Raw genomic sequence first — 23,315 nt, 5'->3', positions numbered from 1 at the left:
TAGTTCACTATAGAAACACTAACTGATATACTACTACATAGTTCACTATAGAAACACTAACTGATATACTACTACATAGTTCACTATAGAAACACTAACTGATATACTACTACATAGTTCACTATAGAAACACTAACTGATATACTACCACATAGTTCACTATAGAAACACTGACTGATATACTACTACATAGTTCACTATAGAAACATTAACTGATATACTACTACATAGTTCACTATAGAAACACTAACTGATATACTACTACATAGTTCACTATAGAAACACTAACTGATCTACTACTACATAGTTCACTATAGAAACACTAACTGATATACTCCTACATAGTTCACTATAGAAACACTAACTGATGTACTACTACATAGTTCACTGTAGAAACACTAACTGATATACTACCACATAGTTCACTATAGAAACACTAACTGATATACTGCTACATAGTTCACTATAGAAACACTAACTGATATACTCCTACATAGTTCACTATAGAAACACTAACTGATGTACTACTACATAGTTCACTATAGAAACACTAACTGATGTACTACTACATAGTTCACTATAGAAACACTAACTGATGTACTACTACATAGTTCACTGTAGAAACACTAACTGATGTACTACTACATAATTCACTATAGAAACATTAACTGATATACTCCTACATAGTTCACTATAGAAACACTAACTGATATACTACTACATAGTTCACTATAGAAACACTAACTGATATACTACTACATAGTTCACTATAGAAACACTAACTGATATACTACTACATAGTTCACTATAGAAACACTAACTGATATACTACCACATAGTTCACTATAGAAACACTGACTGATATACTACTACATAGTTCACTATAGAAACATTAACTGATATACTACTACATAGTTCACTATAGAAACACTAACTGATATACTACTACATAGTTCACTATAGAAACACTAACTGATCTACTACTACATAGTTCACTATAGAAACACTAACTGATATACTCCTACATAGTTCACTATAGAAACACTAACTGATGTACTACTACATAGTTCACTGTAGAAACACTAACTGATATACTACCACATAGTTCACTATAGAAACACTAACTGATATACTGCTACATAGTTCACTATAGAAACACTAACTGATATACTCCTACATAGTTCACTATAGAAACACTAACTGATGTACTACTACATAGTTCACTATAGAAACACTAACTGATGTACTACTACATAGTTCACTATAGAAACACTAACTGATGTACTACTACATAGTTCACTGTAGAAACACTAACTGATGTACTACTACATAATTCACTATAGAAACATTAACTGATATACTCCTACATAGTTCACTGTAGAAACAGTGACTGATATACTCCTACATAGTTCACTATAGAAACACTAACTGATATACTACTACATAGTTCACTATAGAAACACTAACTGATATACTACGACATAGTTCACTATAGAAACACTAACTGATATACTCCTACATAGTTCACTATAAAAACACTAACTGATATACTACGACATAGTTCACTATAGAAACACTAACTGATATACTACTACATAGTTCACTATAGAAACACTAACTGATATACTCCTACATAGTTCACTATAAAAACACTAACTGATATACTACTACATAGTTCACTATAGAAACACTAACTGATATACTACTACATAGTTCACTATAGAAACACTAACTGATATACTACTACATAGTTCACTATAGAAACACTAACTGATATACTACTACATAGTTCACTATAGAAACACTAACTGATTTACTACTACATAGTTCACTATAGAAACACTAACTGATGTACTACTACATAGTTCACTATAGAAACACTAACTGATGTACTACTTCATAGTTCACTATAGAAACACTAACTGATATACTCCTACATAGTTCACTATAGAAACACTAACTGATGTACTACTACATAGTTCACTGTAGAAATACTAACTGATATACTACTACATAGTTCACTATAGAAACACTAACTGATATACTACTACATAGTTCACTATAGAAACACTAACTGACATACTACTACATAGTTCATTATAGAAACACTAACTGATATACTAGTACATAGTTCACTATAGAAACACTAACTGATGTATTACTACATAGTTCACTATAGAAACACTAACTGATATACTACTACATAGTTCACTATAGAAACACTAACTGATGTACTACTACATAGTTCACTATAAAAACTAACTGATATACTACTACATAGTTCACTATAGAAACACTAACTGATATACTACTACATAGTTCACTATAGAAACACTAACTGATATACTACTACATAGTTCACTGTAGAAACACTAACTGATATACTACTGCATAGTTCACTATAGAAACACTAACTGATATACTACTGCATAGTTCACTATAGAAACACCAACTGATATACTACTACATAGTTCACTATAGAAACACTAACTGATATACTACTACATAGTTCACTGTAGAAACACTAACTGATATACTCCTACATAGTTCACTATAGAAACACTAACTGATATACTACTACATAGTTCACTATAGAAACACTAACTGATATACTCCTACATAGTTCACTATAGAAACACTAACTGATATACTACTACATAGTTCACTATAGAAACACTAACTGATATACTACTACATAGTTCACTATAGAAACACTAACTGATATACTACTACATAGTTCACTATAGAAACACTAACTGATATACTACTACATAGTTCACTATAGAAACACTCACTGATATACTACTACATAGTTCACTATAGAAACACTAACTGATATACTACTACATAGTTCACTATAGAAACACTAACTGATATACTACTGCATAGTTCACTGTAGAAACATTAACTGATATACTACTACATAGTTCATTATAGAAACACTAACTGATATACTCCTACATAGTTCACTATAGAAACAGTAACTGATATACTACTACATAGTTCACTATAGAAACACTAACTGATATACTACTACATAGTTCACTGTAGAAACAGTAACTGATATACTACTACATAGTTCACTATAGAAACACTAACTGATATACTACTACATAGTTCACTATAGAAACACTAACTGATATACTACTACATAGTTCACTGTAGAAACATTAACTGATATACTACTACATAGTTCACTGTAGAAACACTAACTGATATACTACTACATAGTTCACTGTAGAAACACTGACTGATATACTACTACATAGTTCACTATAGAAACACTAACTGATATACTACTACATAGTTCACTATAGAAACACTAACTGATATACTACTACATAGTTCACTGTAGAAACAGTGACTGATATACTACTACATAGTTCACTATAGAAACACTAACTGATGTAGTACTACATAGTTCACTATAGAAACACTAACTGATATACTACTACATAGTTCACTATAGAAACACTAACTGATATACTACTACATAGTTCACTATAGAAACACTAACTGATATACTACTACACAGTTCACTATAGAAACACTAACTGATATACTACTACATAGTTCACTATAGAAACACTAACTGATATACTACTACATAGTTCACTGTAGAAACAGTGACTGATATACTACTACATAGTTCACTGTAGAAACAGTGACTGATATACTACTACATAGTTCACTATAGAAACACTAACTGATGTAGTACTACATAGTTCACTATAGAAACACTAACTGATATACTACTACATAGTTCACTGTAGAAACACTAACTGATATACTAGTACATAGTTCACTGTAGAAACACTAACTGATATACTACTACATAGTTCAATATAGAAACACTAACTGATATACTACTACATAGTTCACTATAGAAACACTAACTGATATACTACTACATAGTTCACTATAGAAACACTAACTGATATACTACTACATAGTTCACTATAGAAACACTAACTGATCTACTACTACATAGTTCATTATAGAAACACTAACTGATATACTAGTACATAGTTCACTATAGAAACACTAACTGATGTATTACTACATAGTTCACTATAGAAACACTAACTGATATACTACTACATAGTTCACTATAGAAACACTAACTGATGTACTACTACATAGTTCACTATAGAAACACTAACTGATATACTACTACATAGTTCACTATAGAAACACTAACTGATGTACTACTACATAGTTCACTATAGAAACACTAACTGATATACTCCTACATAGTTCACTATAGAAACACTAACTGATATACTACTACATAGTTCACTATAGAAACACTAACTGTTATACTACTACATAGTTCACTATAGAAACACTAACTGATATACTACTACATAGTTCACTATAGAAACACTAACTGATATACTACTACATAGTTCACTATAGAAACACTAACTGATAAACTACTACATAGTTCACTATAGAAACATTAACTGATATACTACTACATAGTTCACTGTAGAAACACTAACTGATATACTACTACATAGTTCACTATAGAAACACTAACTGATGTACTACTACATAGTTCACTATAGAAACACTAACTGATGTACTACTACATAGTTCACTATAGAAACATTAACTGATATACTACTACATAGTTCACTATAGAAACACTATCTGTTATACTACTACATAGTTCACTATAGAAACACTAACTGATATACTACTACATAGTTCACTATAGAAACACTAACTGATATACTACTACATAGTTCACTGTAGAAACACTAACTGATATACTACTGCATAGTTCACTATAGAAACATTAACTGATATACTACTACATAGTTCACTATAGAAACACTAACTGATATACTACTACATAGTTCACTATAGAAACACTAACTGATATACTACTACATAGTTCACTGTAGAAACACTAACTGATATACTACTGCATAGTTCACTATAGAAACATTAACTGATATACTACTACATAGTTCACTATAGAAACACTAACTGATATACTACTACATAGTTCACTATAGAAACACTAACTGATATACTACTACATAGTTCACTGTAGAAACACTAACTGATATACTACTGCATAGTTCACTATAGAAACACTAACTGATATACTACTGCATAGTTCACTATAGAAACACTAACTGATATACTCCTACATAGTTCACTATAGAAACACTAACTGATATACTACTACATAGTTCACTATAGAAACATTAACTGATATACTACTACATAGTTCACTATAGAAACACTAACTGATATACTACTGCATAGTTCACTATAGAAACACTAACTGATATACTACTGCATAGTTCACTATAGAAACACTAACTGATATACTACTGCATAGTTCACTATAGAAACACTAACTGATATACTACTACATAGTTCACTGTAGAAACACTAACTGATATACTACTGCATAGTTCACTATAGAAACACTAACTGATATACTACTGCATAGTTCACTATAGAAACACTAACTGATATACTCCTACATAGTTCACTATAGAAACACTAACTGATATACTACTACATAGTTCACTATAGAAACATTAACTGATATACTACTACATAGTTCACTATAGAAACACTAACTGATATACTACTACACAGTTCACTATAGAAACACTAACTGATATACTACTACATAGTTCACTATAGAAACACTTACTGATATACTACTACATAGTTCATTATAGAAACACTAACTGATATACTACTACATAGTTCACTATAGAAACACTAACAGATATACTACTACATAGTTCACTATAGAAACACTAACTGATATACTACTACATAGTTCACTATAGAAACATTAACTGATATACTACTACATAGTTCACTGTAGAAACACTAACTGATATACTACTACATAGTTCACTATAGAAACATTAACTGATATACTACTACATAGTTCACTATAGAAACATTAACTGATATACTACTACATATTTCACTATAGAAACAATAACTGATATACTACTACATAGTTCACTATAGAAACACTAACTGATATACTACTACATAGTTCACTATAGAAACACTAACTGATATACTACTACATAGTTCACTGTAGAAACACTAACTGATATACTACTGCATAGTTCACTATAGAAACACTAACTGATATACTTCAACATAGTTCACTATAGAAAAACTAACTGATATACTACTACATAGTTCACTATAGAAACATTAACTGATATACTACTACATAGTTCACTATAGAAACATTAACTGATATACTACTACATAGTTCACTATAGAAACATTAACTGATATACTACTACATAGTTCACTATAGAAACACTAACTGATATACTACTACATAGTTCACTGTAGAAACACTAACTGATATACTACTGCATAGTTCACTATAGAAACACTAACTGATATACTTCAACATAGTTCACTATAGAAAAACTAACTGATATACTACTACATAGTTCACTATAGAAACATTAACTGATATACTACTACATAGTTCACTATAGAAACATTAACTGATATACTACTACATATTTCACTATAGAAACACTAACTGATATACTACTACATAGTTCACTATAGAAACATTAACTGATATACTACTACATAGTTCACTATACAGACACTAACTGATATACCACTACATAGTTCACTATAGAAACACTAACTGATATACTACTACATAGTTCACTATAGAAACATTAACTGATATACTACTACATAGTTCACTATACAGACACTAACTGATATACTACTACATAGTTCACTATAGAAACACTAACTGATATACTACTACATAGTTCACTATAGAAACATTAACTGATATACTACTACATAGTTCATTATAGAAACACAGACTGATTTCTATAGAATCTGGAGTCAATGTAGAGAGATAAAGACACAAGACTGTGGAGTCAATGTACAGAGATAAAGACACAAGACTTTGGAGTCAAAGTAGAGATAAAGACACAAGACTGTGGAGTCGAAGTAGAGATAAAGACACAAGACTGTGGGGTCAAAGTAGAGATAAAGACACAAGACTGTGGAGTCAAAGTAGAAATAAAGACACAAGACTGTGGAGTCAAAGTAGAGATAAAGACAGAAGACTGTGGAGTCGAAGTATATATAAAGACACAAGACTGTGGAGTCAAGGTATAGAGATAAAGACACTAGACTGTGGAGTCAAAGTTGAGAGATAAAGACACAAGACTGTGGAGTCAAAGTAGAGATAAAGACACAAGACTGTGGAGTCAAAGTAGATATAAAGACACAAGACTGTGGAGTCAATGTAGAGAGATAAAGACACAAGACTCTGGAGTCAAAGTCGAGATAAAGACACAAGACTGTGGAATCAAAGTATAGATAAAGATACAAGACTGTGAAGTCAAAGTAGAGATAAAGACACAAGACTGTGGAGTCAAAGTAGAGATTTTTATATTGAGTAAATAATGTCTATAGTATCTACACCCTTGTTTCGTTATTTTTTACGATTTCTAAATGGTGGCTTTTAAATTCCAAATGTTTTAGATATCTTTTTTCCTGTTTTTTATGCTCAACTTTGGGTAAATGATTACTTGATACGGTATATTCTTTACACGGTGCATGTTTATTTACTGTAGCAGTTGACTAGTTGATCACATTAGTTAGAGATTTAATATGTTAAGCTGAAACTGTAGATTGTCATGTAGATTTGTTTAAGAATATAGTGAGTATTTATCATTTCTAACTAAATTTCCTAAACATAATGCATAGCAATGAGCAAATACAGTGCCTTACAAAAGTTTGTTTTGCTTGTTTGTTATAAATTTCGCGCAAAGCTACACGAGGGCTATCTGTGCTAGCCGTTCCTAATTTAGCAGTTTAAGACTAGAGGAAAGGCAGATAGTCATCACAATCCATCACTAACTCTTGGGCTGTTCTTTTACTAACAAATAATGGGATTGACTGTCACATTATAACGCTCCCACGGCTGAAAGAGCGAACATGTTTAGTGTCACGGGGATTCGAACCCGCGATCCTCGGATTACGAATCGAGCGTCCTAACACCTCTTACAAAAGTATTCACCTCCAACAGAATTTTTACATTTTGTTTTCGTCTGATCTTGCGTCATGAAACTTTCAAATGGTACTTTATATTTAGAATCTACAAAATGTACTCCAAACTGAGAAGACCCGGCATGGTCAGGTGGTTAGGGCACTTGACTCATAATCCGAGGATCGCGAGTTCGAATCCCTGTCGCACCAAACATGCTCGTCCTTTCAGCCGTGGGGGCGTTATAATGTGACAGTCAATTCCACTATTCGTTGTTAAAAGAGTAGCCCAAGAGTTGGCGGTGGGTGGTGATGACTAGCTGCCTTTCCTCTAGTTTTACACTGCTAAATTAGGAAAGTACCACGTAGAACTTCATCCACATTCATACACAAGTATGCAAATATAGATACAATATCTGAAAGACTGTTGCATAATGCACTAAACTATTTTAATAAGAATTGGCATAAAAATGATTTATTATGTGATCTCGACAGATACTAAGTACATGATGAACATAGTCCTAAGTACCTCTCTCCTATAAATATATATTTGAGAAATATAAATCAAGCTGGCCACCATGCACTAGACACTTAAAACTAGTATAATATTCAGTTGTTTTTTGTACTATTTTTTTTCTTTCTTTCTCTTTTGCCGTTAAATATATATATAAATATTAAAAAATAAATAAAATAAATAAGGATAATAATGGAAAAAATATAAAACAATAAAAAATATATAAGAAAGTAAAAAACAAACGAGAGACAGTACGGGGGGTCTGCCCCCCGCTGGTACAGCGGTAAGTCTACGGATTTACAACGCTAAAATCAGGGGTTCGATTCCCCTCGGTGGACTCAGCAGATAGCCCGAGGTGGCTTTGCTACATGAAAACACACACTGTACATAGACATTGCCCTGAAAAGGGCCGGAGTACTGTGGATCACTCTGACCCTACAGCACTACAACTACAGCATAGTAGTAGCCGACATGAAAGTTAGGGATGGAGGAAGAGGTCTTTTGCACCTGACCCTTCTGGGTATCTAACATACCCAAATACCCACAAAGAAGAAGCGAAGCGAAAAAACTAAAAAAAAACACAAAAAAACCACTAAAATTATGTAAGTTAGATTTCCAAAGGAAATTAGTCCCCAGTAGCAAAACATTATGTCTTCGGACATATAATGCTATAAACCGGGTTTCGATACTCGTGGTGGGCAGAGCAAAGATAGCCCACTGCGTAGCTTTGTGCTTAAATAAAAAAACAAACCGAGTTTTCAATACCCTCTAGGACCTTTGCAGTACCTTATTTAATATTCTACAAAAGATTTAGGTCTAATATATCAAGATGTTTTTTGTTGTAGGCTGGTAAGAGAATACTAATAATAAGACTTACAGACAGATCGTTTTGAGCTGATTTTTCTTTCCTTATAAGATCAGCATGAGTGTTCTTTTGTGCAGTTTTAGCAGTCAATAGTTAAGATTTTGAAGTGTTGATTGAACTGAATCATTAATGTTTAAGGTGTTTTTTTGCCAGAACGTTCTATTAGGCTTTTGTAAGATTCCTAGCGATCCTTATTATGAACCACTACCGTGTTTTATGACATTCGACTTCATTGTCCTAACCTGCTTCCAAGACATTCGTTTTTCTCGCAAACATTGCTCTTTATTTCGATTATTAAGTCCATGGTTTTATAGTACGAACGTTTCTCAAACATTCCAAATGCTAAGCTGTTAGATTTCAATAAGCACAAAAACTTACGTTTCATGGCGCGAAAAAAATCAGAATAAACTGTATTATTAGTAACTATTTTTAACCTGTTGACTACCAAGTATTTCAGCTGCTACAGCAGCTCCTATGCCGGGTTTTTTTCAGCAAAATTGAGTAATTTTTTAAAACAAAGGAAATAAGCAACAAATACTATTTTTTCTCTTAGCCAAACTTATAGTAGGACACAAAATGAAGAAATATGTACAAAACATGAAACAATAATGCACAAAATGTCATTATTGGGTATTGAAATACATGGCACATTTAATAATTCACTTTCGTGTGAAACGTTTTGAAGCAGGAGTCAACACAAAGAGCCACTTTGCAATCAGTACATTCATATCTGCTTTCTCTTCTCATGGATTTGTCAGAGCACACTTTACACTTACTAGTGGGGTACTTTTTCTTTTCTGTTTCGGGAATAAGTGTTTGGAAGTGACGTTCTGTGAGGCGAAGGGGGTTTTCTGAGGAAGGCCGGCCTCCGGTGGATTTTGGGAGCTGGGTGTGGTAATCTTCAATCAGGGTACGGATAACACAGAGTCTAAACTCCAGGAGAGACAGGTTGTTTCCCAGTGATTTGTAAATTACCAAATCATTGTACACTGCTATATCCATCATGTGAAAAATACTATTTTGTACCACTTGACAGCCTTGCCCACACTCGGATAAGCATGCAACACACACAAGTCAACCATATAACGATTCTAATCAAGGACACATTTTGGTTTTACAATAGCTGTACCAGTTGATCTTTCCAGTTGGTATTGTCATGTATTGTACTCAACATGAAAATGTCCCTCTCATCCTTCCAGTGAAAAACACCAATGTTGTCTTTTTGTGCCACTTCCATTTCTCCCCATTGGATATTTGTGAAACATTTCAGCATCCCAATTCGATTTTTCATTACTGTCCCACACAAATAGGTGTCACGATCAAGCAATGACTTTGCTAAAGTAGGACTTGTAAAAAAAACGATCCAAATAGAGCTTATAATTTTGTCCAAACAATGGTTCTATCAATGTGCGTACAACATGTTCGCCATGTCCGCCCTCTTTACTGCTGTACTGTGTAGTAGCACCAGTGTGGATGAAAAAGTCCCATACATAGCCTGTTACACTTTCACATAGCTCATAACTTTTGACTCCAAACCTAACCCTTTTAGATAGAATGTACTGTCGAAATCCCAGTAGACCCTTCCATAGTATCAAAGATTCGTCAATACAAACATGTTCGTTTGGTACATATGAGGTTCTAAATTTTTCCAGTAAATGGTGAATAATGGGCTGTATCTTGTGCTGTCTTTGGTTAAATATATTTTCCTGGGTATTGTCAGCAAAGTGTAGCATCGATAGCACCAAAAGAAACCGGTTTTTTCACACGCACTGACCAAAAATGTGTGTGGCAAGCAAAGGGTCAGTACATGGAAATAGTTGGTTTTCTTTCTATGTCCATTAGCATTATCAGACCCATAAATTCATACATTTCCTTCTCATTAGTTGGTTTCCATGATTTTACTCTAGAATATTCCTTCAAATCATCGCGGGCCATCATAGTTTGTACATATTTATTGGTCTCTGTTACAATATGGTTGGTAACTGTGAGAGGGAAGAACTTTTGAAAATAATGAAAGAGCTTTGAGTCTTGGCTCAAATCGTTGTACTGAACACCATGATTTCCTGAGAAGAGGTTTATAACTGGAACAGCAAAGGATTCAGCATTCCAATCATTGTCATTAGGGCACTTTTTCTTGGAACTGTTCTAACCACGACTTGTAATTTTAAGTTTACTCCCTGGTTTTGTCGCCCGTTTACCAATGCTGGTTGATGGCCAGTTATCATCATGTTCACTAACATCTGAGCCTTGTATTTCCGCAGTTTTCAAAGAATCTTCAAACTCCGAACCAAGTTCAAAATACAACTCTAATGCTTCTTCATTTTGTAACTTTTTTCGTAACGCCATTTTGGATCGAAAGTGAAACAATTTGTAAGTAAGTCAAATGTATGTATGGTGCTTACATCTTGCGTTGAAGTTATGTATTATTGAAAACGAATTAACTCGTTCGTGGCACTGTGTTACAGATCGGCTTGGACGAGTTATCTCGTCTACGGCATTGAACAGGTTAACCATTAAAAATATTTAGAAGGATCATGAAAACATCACAAATAACTTTTAAAACAAACGATTCATAACAGAAACGAAAATAAACTTAAATAGTGGGAGTGATAAGTGGTAGTGGTGTAGGAAAGAGTTGAGGGGGACCAGTGATAAGTTGTAGTGGTGTAGGAAAGAGTTGAGAGGGACCAGTGATAAGTTGTAGTGGTGTAGGAAAGAGTTGAGGGGGACCAGTGATAAGTTGTAGTGGTGTAGGAAAGAGTTGAGGAACCAGCGATAAGTTGTAGCGGTGTAGGGTTATCGAGGAACCAGTGATAAGTTATAGTAGTGCAGAAAAAGGTTATCGAGGGGACAAGTGATAAGTCAGTAGTGGTGTAGGAAAAAGATTGAGGGACCAGTGATAAGTTGTAGCAGTGTAGGCGGTTATTGAGGAACCAGTGATAAGTTGTAGTGGTGTAGGAAAGAGTTGAGGGGGACCAGTGATAAGTTGTAGTGGTGTAGGAAAGAGTTGAGGGGGACCAGTGATAAGTTGTAGCGGTGTAGGAAAGAGTTAAGGGGACCAGTGATAAGTTGTAATGGTGTAGGAAAGAGTTACCAAGTGGAGGTGTTTTCTTAGACATGAAGATTGTTACAATGAAATATTAAAAATATAGGCAGCTCCCCTGATGCCAAAGGTATGTAGGAGGTCGAGGGGCATGCCCCCAGAAAATTAATATAATTTGCAGTTGATATATAAGTAAAACGTAGCACCCCAGCGCCCTCAGTTCTGACGCCTCTGAATGGAATATAACATCAAGCTTTTTCCAGCTAACGAATTTTTGTAATATAGGCGTTGTACGTTAAGGGTTACCTTGATACAAATACAACTCCTCGATAATTGTTACATTTCATTATCTTCAGTAAAACTATGAAACAAAATAGCTCATAACTGTAGGTCCTAACAATATTAACTGTAGCGACCTATCCTAAAGTTCGTGATAGAAAATGTCTTCCAATGAAGCTCAATTTCCTCGAATGGGGTCTAAAGGTCGCCTGGAAGGACCATCTGTTTTACCCACTCCCATTATACAGTATCGCGTTATCTGTCAGTCTAGACACTAACATAACGTCATAGAAAGGACGCTTAATGTTGCAGTTTGTACTGTCGTGACTTCAGTAAAATGCGCATGCCAGGAATCACGGGAAGAATTATGCAGAGATAGGCTACAGGACAACATTAAATATAAATTTCAAATGCAAAAAATAGAAACATTTATTACCCTTAATTTTAGTTTTATTAACCCTTGAAACGGAACATTATCTGCGAAGGTATATCTGGTATATCTGTAGGTTTAGAAAATAGTTTAGATTTTTATTTATTTACTTCTTTTGTTTTTTGCAATGAAACAAATTATCCACGTAGTACAATAAATAGTTTTATGTACATAACATTAGAATGTGGAATTGGAATTTAACTTCGCCAGTACCTTATACGCCCGTAGGTTAAATGGTCAAATGTGAGACCCCTTAGATGTGTGTGTGTGTGTTTTTTCCAGCAAAGCCACATCGGGCTATCTGCTGAGCCCACCGATGGGAATCGAACCCCTAATTTTAGCATTGTAAATCCGTAGACTTACCGCTGTACTAGCGGGGGACAGACCCCCTAGATATAGCTGACCCTAACACTGAACTTCTAACCATAAGGAAAGCAAACATCGCCGTCAAAAAGAGTGTGCAAGATCTAAAGCATTGAACTTTACATTTTTCGGTTCGCCCGGCCGAGGAAACAAAACATATAGCTGGTTTTTGGATGATTGTAAAAAGACCTTTAACAGCATAGTATACAACAGTGTTTACTTCATAATAATAAAAGGCTTCTGAGCTTCTCATGTAATAAAGATATGAATGATATTTTAAAGCTTGTCAAATAGTAACAGCATTCAATGGATATGCAACAGGATCATTGTAAAATAGTAACAGTATTCAAAGGTATATGCAACAGGATCATTGTAAAATAGTAACAATATTCAAAGGTATATGCAACAGGATCATTGTAAAATAGTAACAGTATTCAAAGGTATATGCAACAGGATCATTGTAAAATAGTAACAGTATTCAAAGGTATATGCAACAGGATCATTGTAAAATAGTAACAATATTCAAAGGTATATGCAACAGGATCATTGTAAAATAGTAACAGTATTCAAAGGTATATGCAACAGGATCATTGTAAAATAGTAACAGTATTCAAAGGTATATGCAACAGGATCATTGTAAAATAGTAACAGTATTCAAAGGTATATGCAACAGGATCATTGTAAAATAGTAACAGTATTCAAAGGTATATGCAACAGGATCATTGTAAAATAGTAACAATATTCAAAGGTAAATGCAACAGGATCATTGTAAAATAGTAACAGTATTCAAAGGTACATGCAACAGGATCATTGTAAAATATGAACAGTATTCAAAGGTATATGCAACAGGATCATTGTAAAATAGTAACAGTATTCAAAGGTACATGCAATAGGATTATTGTAAAATAGTAACAGTATTCAAAGGTATATGCAACAGGATCATTATTATTAATTGCGTGTATTATTGTATTTGTTATGGGAAATTTAAGGCTCACACTAATCCGCTAATCAATAGGGCTCTCTCACAATATTTTGCATACAAATGCTGATGATGGTGATGGGGGAGAATCCCCATAATAATTTCCTACATCCTATAACTGTATATGAAAAAAAAATTGTGGTTTTCAAGCGACATGTTCGCAACTCACAACTGAATCATTTGCTAAGTATTTGGCGTGTTTCCATTCCAATTTCACCCTTTTTCCACAGTCTTTCTGTACCAGGAAAGATAAAACACTTATGTTTAAAGCTCATCTCTGCATTATTCGCCATTGGTCACTCAGCATCATAGTACGACATACGTAGAAGAGCCCCCTACATTTTAACATCCCAATGTTACTATAGTTACAATGATTACTGGAATATTTAACTACCCTAAAAAGTTATTTTTAGAGTTTTATCTTATTATATACCTCTCATAAAATAATTTTGTTTTTTTTATATACTTCTAGAACCTTCTTAGATAATACTCTGGTTTTATAGCAAAACCACCGTCGCTTTTAATTAAAATATCAAGCCATATGTAAAATTTAATTCAATTTTTTGATATCTTATTTCTACGAGTAAATTTACTTTTTGTCAGTGATGGATTACAAATTATTTTGTCGCCACGTTATTATAGATCGTTTACATTAACTTCTGATCAAAGCAACTTACCTATCTATATTTAATTGAAAAATGAACATAACTAAATATACTTATCTTACGTTGTGATATATAAATATTAAAATGTACTGTTGCATCAGTTGATTATCCTAGCTATTAACGACAATTTCGACCGTAAACCCAATAGTATTTTACAATATTCGTCCAACTTAGGAGATTTAGGCTGGTCCTACATTCATATATTAGTGCAAAACAATTTCTGTAATATTTTAATTACAACGATAAATGCAAATAGTACAACAAGTTATGTTAAACATTATAACAAATATTTTCAGGGAAAGTTACATTAAAGAAAGATTAAACGTTACTTACGGAGCATATAAACGTTTCTTGTAATTCAGAAACTGTCAAAAATGATATTTTTTTTTTATAAAACAATCCTGCTATATCGACTACTCCACTCCATATTCATTCAATAATCGTATGTTTTATTATTATACAGTCCTCTGTTAATGACGAATTCTTATAAAGTGTTGTTTAACTTGTCAATTTATGGTTAATTCGAGCAGTGTTTGCTTTGAAGAATTTACATTCGTAATATTAATTCCTGAACAATCTTGGTAGCGGGGTACTTAAAAAACAAACTGCGTGATAAAAACGACAGTTGTTGTCATATTAGAACATTTTGATAAAAGAAAGCCAGCGGTGACACGTACTTAAGTACTTTGACCACAGTCCTTACTTTAATATTTATATCAAGCTTACTACAAAACGTTGAAAGCCGTACTTTCATTCTTACAACAGGCTTGCTAAATAAAACATCAAAAGCTTTACGTTAACGTTTACAGCAGGGTTACCAAAAACGTCGAAAGCCTTACTTTAATATTTACAGCAGGCTTACGTTGAAAGCCTTACCTTAATGCTTACAACAGGCTTACCAAAAAACGTTGAAAACGTTACTTTAGTGTTTACACCAGGTTTACCACTAAACGTTGAAACTGTTATTTTATTGTTTACATCAGGCTTACCACTAAACGTTGAGAGTCTTACTTTATTGTTTACATCAGGCTTACCACTAAACGTTGAGTCTTACTTTAGTGTTTACATCAGGCTTACCACTAAACGTTGAGAGTCTTACTTTAGTGTTTACATCAGGCTTACCACTAAACGTTGAGAGTCTTACTTTAGTGTTTACATCAGGCTTACCACTAAACGTTGAGATTCATACTTTAGTGTTTACATCAGGCTTACCACTAAACGTTGAGAGTCTTACTTTAGTGTTTACATCAGGCTTACCACTAAACGTTGAGTCTTACTTTAGTGTTTACATCAGGCTTACCACTAAACGTTGAGAGTCTTACTTTAGTGTTTACATCAGGCTTACCACTAAACGTTGAGATTCATACTTTAGTGTTTACATCAGGCTTACCACTAAACGTTGAGAGTCTTACTTTAGTGTTTACATCAGGCTTACCACTAAACGTTGAGTCTTACTTTAGTGTTTACATCAGGCTTACCACTAAACGTTGAGAGTCTTACTTTAGTGTTTACATCAGGCTTACCACTAAACGTTGAGAGTCTTACTTTAGTGTTTACATCAGGCTTACCACTAAACGTTGAGAGTCTTACTTTAGTGTTTACATCAGGCTTACCACTAAACGTTGAGAGTCTTACTTTAGTGTTTACATCAGGCTTACCACTAAACGTTGAGAGTCTTACTTTAGTGTTTACATCAGGCTTACCACTAAACGTTGAGAGTCTTACTTTAGTGTTTACATCAGGCTTACCACTAAACGTTGAGAGCCTTACTTTAGTGTTTACATCAGGCTTACCACTAAACGTTGAAAGTAAATAAATCGAGAAGTAAATAAGCCTTCTAACAACATCAGCAGGTGCTTAGCTCCCTTGTGCTTCAAGCCAGGGGGTGTTTCTGCACCCCCAGAACTCCTAATCCCTGCGCCCTTGATTTGTGATCCTAAGAAACAGTGAACACTGACTGGCCACTTCATTATAACACTCCCACGGTATCAGTTTAGACCACCTATGGTCGCGATGACAATCTGAAACAGACCTGGTATGGACTCCACAAGATGTTTGAACTTCTCTTTTCCTATTGTGGATCACTCCTAAAAGGACTGAGATATGTAATTCATGGATGAATATTCGACATATTATCACGGTGGAAAATACGAATTTCAGGTTCATACTAATGAACTTATTATATGTCTAAAAAAACAACTTAGTAACCATTTGCAAGACTAGCGAATCATTAAAACTTTGGCTGAGCTAAGAAAACATGGAACACTTAGGATAACTAAACTGCCAGATAGATATAAAACGCTTTAAGCAATTTCCACAAAATTGTTTGATATATGTGTGTTAAAAACTGTAAAATCTTACCAATTTTGATCTCAAAATCAGAGAAACTTATATGTACAAATCTTAGTCATTTCAGTGTTGTTGGATTTTATTTGTCCCAGCATGTGTTTGTGCAGGGTTTGGTTTGTTTTGAATTTCGCGCAAAGTTACTCGAGGGCTATCCGCACTAGCCGTTCCGAATTTACCAGTGTAAGACAAGAGGAAAAACAGCTAGTCATCACCACCCACTGCCAACCCTTGGGCTACTCTTTTACCAACGAATAGTGGGATTGACCGTAATATTGTAACGCCCCTACAGCTGAAAGGGCGAGCATGTTTGGTGCGACGGGAATTTGAACCCGCGACATTTCAACAGAGCTGCTAAGACATAAACGTATTTTAAACGTACCACTCTAGTCGTTGTGTTCTATCCTACATCAGTGGATCTCAGACTATTTTAGTGTGAGACTTCCTTGGTGTGAATACAAAAGTTCGAACACCCCTCCCATAATATTGCCTTAAAATGTGATTTATCAACTTCTAAAAATAGTTACTAATGAACTTTAATAACATCTATGAAGTACATTTTGTATTAAGTTGTATGTTTGGAATTTAATGTGGACTTTTCTTATCAAGTTATATGTGTTATAATCAGACCATTATTACGTTTGGGATAAATTTATAGTCTGATGAGCAGTTCAATACACACCTAATTTTATGTAGTATTATATTGTTTCCATTTTAAAACATGAAACAATCATGTATTTTAATTAATTCTGCATAATGTTTATCGGCTTATTGAATATTTAGAATTAAAACCAATTTAGCATCCTTGTTTTCGGCCATTTTTGGCGGTTCACCAGAAAAAGCTTTACGGCCACTAGAGGGCTACGTCTGTCACTTTGAAAAATATTGAAACAATATTATGTAAATATTTTGAAATCGTTTCTATTTGAAGAATACAAAACACGTTGTGAAGGAGTTAATATCCATAAAACAAAATAAAAATGGTAAGGAAAAACGGGGAATATAGAAGAAAAAATAGGTAAAAGGTGACATTATAATTCCAAACTTTCTAAATCATATTAATTGGGATTGTTTACCAAGTTGTATAATTGTGAATATTAATGACTCTATTGTGAAAAATAAAGACCCGACACCCATGGAGTTTTCTCTTTAGTCTTACACTGATAAATTATGTAAGCTAGCGCAGATAGCCCTCGTGTAGCTTTGCGCAAAATTCAAAAATATCAAATCAAAACCAATCCATGGAGTCGACACAAATCAGCTAACGTTTATAAGTTGTGACTGAAGTTGCCTCATTTCACGGACTTCTTACAAATTTATAGCTAAGAAAAAAAGACTGGGGTAAATTATAAGGATAAAATCTAGAATTGGCTTCATTTGACCTGACTTTGGCTGTACCTTAACAACTTGATATTTACTAATGTCAATAAACACAAAACAATAACCTGGTACATGTAGGTAGGTATAAGAACTAGAGAAGCGTATTAACAAACAGTACTACTAGTGCAGGCTCAGTAGTAATTTATCGGTTCTACTGGCCCAGCATGGCCAGGTGGTTAGGGCACTCGATTCGTAATCGGAGGGTCACGGTTTTGATTCCCCGTGAGAACAAATATACTTTCCTCTTTCAGCCGTGGGGGTGTTATAATGTGACGGTCAATCCAACTGTTCTTTAGTAAAAGAACTTGAGTTGAATTTAATGTGGACTTGAGTTGGGTGGTGATGACTAGCTAGCTGTCTTCCCTCTGGTTTGTCACAGCTAAATTAATGATTCCTAGCGCAGATATTCCTTGGGTAGCTTTGTGCTAAATTCTAACAAAACCATAAAATTCAGAGCGAGTGGGTGGGTCACTTTCTTTGTCCCTTGCGAAGAGTCTTTACAAGTCACAAAACAGTCTTATAATAACAGAGGTGACTTTTGATGCATTAATTCGATATTAAAATGTCTTTGTAATGTTCTGAAAATGATCTCTGATTTGCTACAAAACGCGAGCCCAATGTAAAAGTCGTGTCGACACATTCGATGTAAGACCTCGCAAAACATCAACGAGCTCTAGTAGAACCACGGTTTGGGAATGACTTTTCTGACTTAGAAAACTGTGAACAGACCAAAAAAAGTGCCTTTTAAAGAATGATACACTGGTGTACTTGTTTGTTTATCATATCCAACATAATAAAGATAACATGATTTTGGATAAACGAAACACCACGAAAGAAGTATCGACCTTCCCCTGTTTAGAAAATTTAATGGTGACAATCATTCTGTCACTGACACGCGCGTCCTCATTTCTAAACATGCTCCACTAAAGAAATTTCCAGAAAAACAATGCAGCGTGAGATTTAAACAACGAATTTTATATCCTGGTGGATTAAATGAAAAATTCTCTTATATCTAACGTCTTATTGCTGTTAAGTTAACGTAATTATGTATGCACTTTTTTTTTAATATGAATTTACTTGCATATTACATACACGTGTATATCTTCAAGTTTATAGATCGTAAGTTTTTACTAACAGAAGACGTTGAAAGGTTGGTTGCGAAGGAAAATAGTTTGAATACCACCATTAATTTTAGAAACTTCGAGAAATTCCTTTGGTGTGTTTTGTTTTTTTTATAGCAAAGCCACATCGGGCTATCTGCTTAGCCCACCGAGGGGAATCGAACCCCTGATTTTAGCGTTGTAAATCCGGAGACATACCGCTGTACTAGCGGGGGGCAAAATTCCTTTGGTAGTTCATAACCAAAAATACGTTGTTGCTATTATATATAAAAAAAAGATCAAATAGAACACGAAAATGTGTTATATGACTGAAATCTAGTGTGCACATTTTTTTTGTTCGTTTTGATGGTTTCACAAGCGTTTCTGGTTTTAAGTACTAACGAGAGTATGTATTGAACTAGAACTATAGTCACTGTTTACAATTATTGGATGCAAACAAGCCGAGCACCGCTGTCGCCTGGGGTGAACAGCATTCCGTCAGGTAGAGAACACCACTAGGTTCGTTTTTCCAGGAACTTAGCGATAGGGATCGGTATTTGGAACTCTTCGGAGGGTCTTGCGGTCACTTTACCTCTACACTCGAAGCAGATCTGCCCCCCCCCCCACCCTTGGAAAGGTTTCTGGTAATTGTTTCATGTCTTTGACCAATTAGACCATGTTATGTTATAACACAATACGTTAATCGTCATGAGTTGAGGAATGGGAAAAAGCGCGTGCGCGCGTAATTTTTTGGAAAAAGGGCAAGAAATTATTCGCCTGACAAAGTGACGTCATTGCTAGAGTATCATTTTTAAACTTTGTTTTTTCTTCCTTTTATATTTTTAATTTCAAGTTCGGAATGCGTGTCTTTGTTGAGATATAAAAACCCCCCACAAAACAACGTATTTGTTTCATTCACGGTGCAATTAATATTGAAGAGGTAATAGCGCAACCAAAACAACTAACGACTTGTTCGTCTTTCTTCTGAAGTGGTTAAACTCTTTGTGAAATCTCTCTCCATGCATCAAACGTTGTCAGAGGGAAGCTGTGATTACGAATGAGTAAGTTGTACCCAGTGCTTGAGTTGTAAAAAAAACTAACAAGTGGAACGGTCAGGATTGATATCCAGTTTGCGAACAGTAGCCCCATGATGCATACAACTGCTTGAATAGTTTAATAACAGGAACGATTTGATAAAAAAAAAAAAAAGTTAGCAACCGAAACGCCGTACCGGTTCGTTCTGCCTCAACTTAAGCACTGGTAGTGGCTGTTGTTTTCGTCTTCCTGCCGTGGTTGATTTTAGCGCAAAACCATCTCAACATTGTACACTGCGGGAATCATACCTCGGATTTTGGCGTCGTAATTCCTTCGAATGTTTTAAGTAATACTCGAAAAGTTATCGTTATATTCAATAAGTGTTCCTAAACGAATAAGCGCTTGAGGTGTCACGTGTCTCACATTTTAAAGTCAAGTTGTTGACGTTGTTTAGTGTAAACACCTTTCAGTTTGTAATTATATTTGGTTTCAAACGGTTTTTTTATGAACGTCGAAGTTTCGGCAAAGTTTTCCTTATATAATGTATTCGCGGAGAAATATTAGCTACCTAGCTTTATTGTTTACCACGTAAAAATAATTCAAGATATGGTATTATTATTTAAAAAACAACAAAAAAACAAAACAAAAACATTTGCCTTACCCTCGGGCCTGATGGTTAAGACTCTTAACTTGCAACATGAGGACTAATATTTCGAAACTTCGTCACCGAACTTGCTCGAGCTTTCAACCGTGCGGGCGTTATCATGTTGGTAAAAGAGTAGCCCAAGAGTTGGCGGTGGGGGGTGATGACAAGCTACCTTCCCCCTAGTCTTTCATTGCTAAATTAGGGATGGCTACCGCAGATAGCCATTGTGTATATTGGCGTGAAATTCAAACTATACCAAATTATTTTCTCATTGGTAGTTCTTTGAAATTTTCTAGCGGACAGTAATTGACAGTTCACTTCATGCAACAATAATAAATTAGCTTATTTCTTCCTTTAATGTTTCTTTACAGACTTGTGCATTTTTAACTTGTAAGCTATAGACCCAGAAAACTTTACAAATGACACTCAAAGAGAACTACCTCGACTAACATAAAAATAATAATTTTGATACGACATCACAGCTGGTAATCAAGTGACTGAAAACACAAACTAACAAAAACACTGTATGTGTGCTTTGCTGATTCACTCTGCAAGTTTCTTTGGCCAACTGATTGTTTCACTCGTATTCGTGATCTAATTCTTGTTCTAGATATTTTCCAAACTTCTCACTCAATATTCGGGTCCGGCGTGGCCAGGTAGATAAGGCACTCGACTCGTAATCCAAAGGTCGTGAATTCGAATCCCCGTCACACGAAACATGCTCGCCCTTTCATCCGTGGAGGCATTATAATGTTACGATCAATCCTACTATTCGTTGGTAAAAGAATAGCCTTCCCTCTAGTCTTATACTGCTAACTTAGGGACAGCTAGCGCAAATAGGTCTCGTGTAGCTTTGCGCGAAATTCAAAAGAAACCAAAACCAAATAATTAATATTCCCGACTATTCTGGGACTAACATGATATTAACGTGGTGCGCCTTCTAGCTAACATTTAAATTACAATATTAAAATTGGAGTTTTGGCTAATTAAGTACGTTTAAGATAAGCAAGTGGTAACTAAATATGTTTAATGTTATTGTACCGTTGAGTTAGTTCTCAAAAAATTAGGTTTTAGTTTGAAGCAAAAACCATTTTCTTTGTTAACGTGATGATGACCTAAGAAGGTCTAAACGTTGTTCTGTACTTTATTTTAATTAAAGTTTTGATAACTATACCAACTATCCTGAGAATGTTACATTTTTACTTCAAATGGGTTTCTCGTCATCTCGTAAAAGGTTTTCGTTTTTATTTTGCGAAATCTTGATTCGAGATGTTCTAGATTTTAACGACAAGAACAGTTCCTTTAAGTTTAAAATATATCAGTATTTGAAAATTAGCTTTCTAGTTTCGAAATCTGGTAATTTCACACTGATATTTTTCTATTGACAAATAAAATGGATGCATTAAGTAAACGCAGTCTTCTAAATAAAAGAAGGCTCGGAAATAATAAATCTGCAAGTAATTGTCATCTAGAGATGGAAAATGTATTGTGTACTTAACCTAACGTTTGATTTAGAATGTTTTCTGGAGAATGCTGTGAACTTCATTTCATCCACTAAACATAACAAACAGTATCACGATTTGGACAGTACTTCTGTTCGTATTGCATTTCTAGATGAAGTGGTCAGTTTTCTGGA

Source organism: Tachypleus tridentatus, chromosome 9 (genome assembly GCF_004210375.1).
Source record: "Tachypleus tridentatus isolate NWPU-2018 chromosome 9, ASM421037v1, whole genome shotgun sequence".
Taxonomy (NCBI): Eukaryota; Metazoa; Arthropoda; class Merostomata; order Xiphosura; family Limulidae; genus Tachypleus; species Tachypleus tridentatus.
This window is presented reverse-complemented; position numbering follows the sequence as displayed.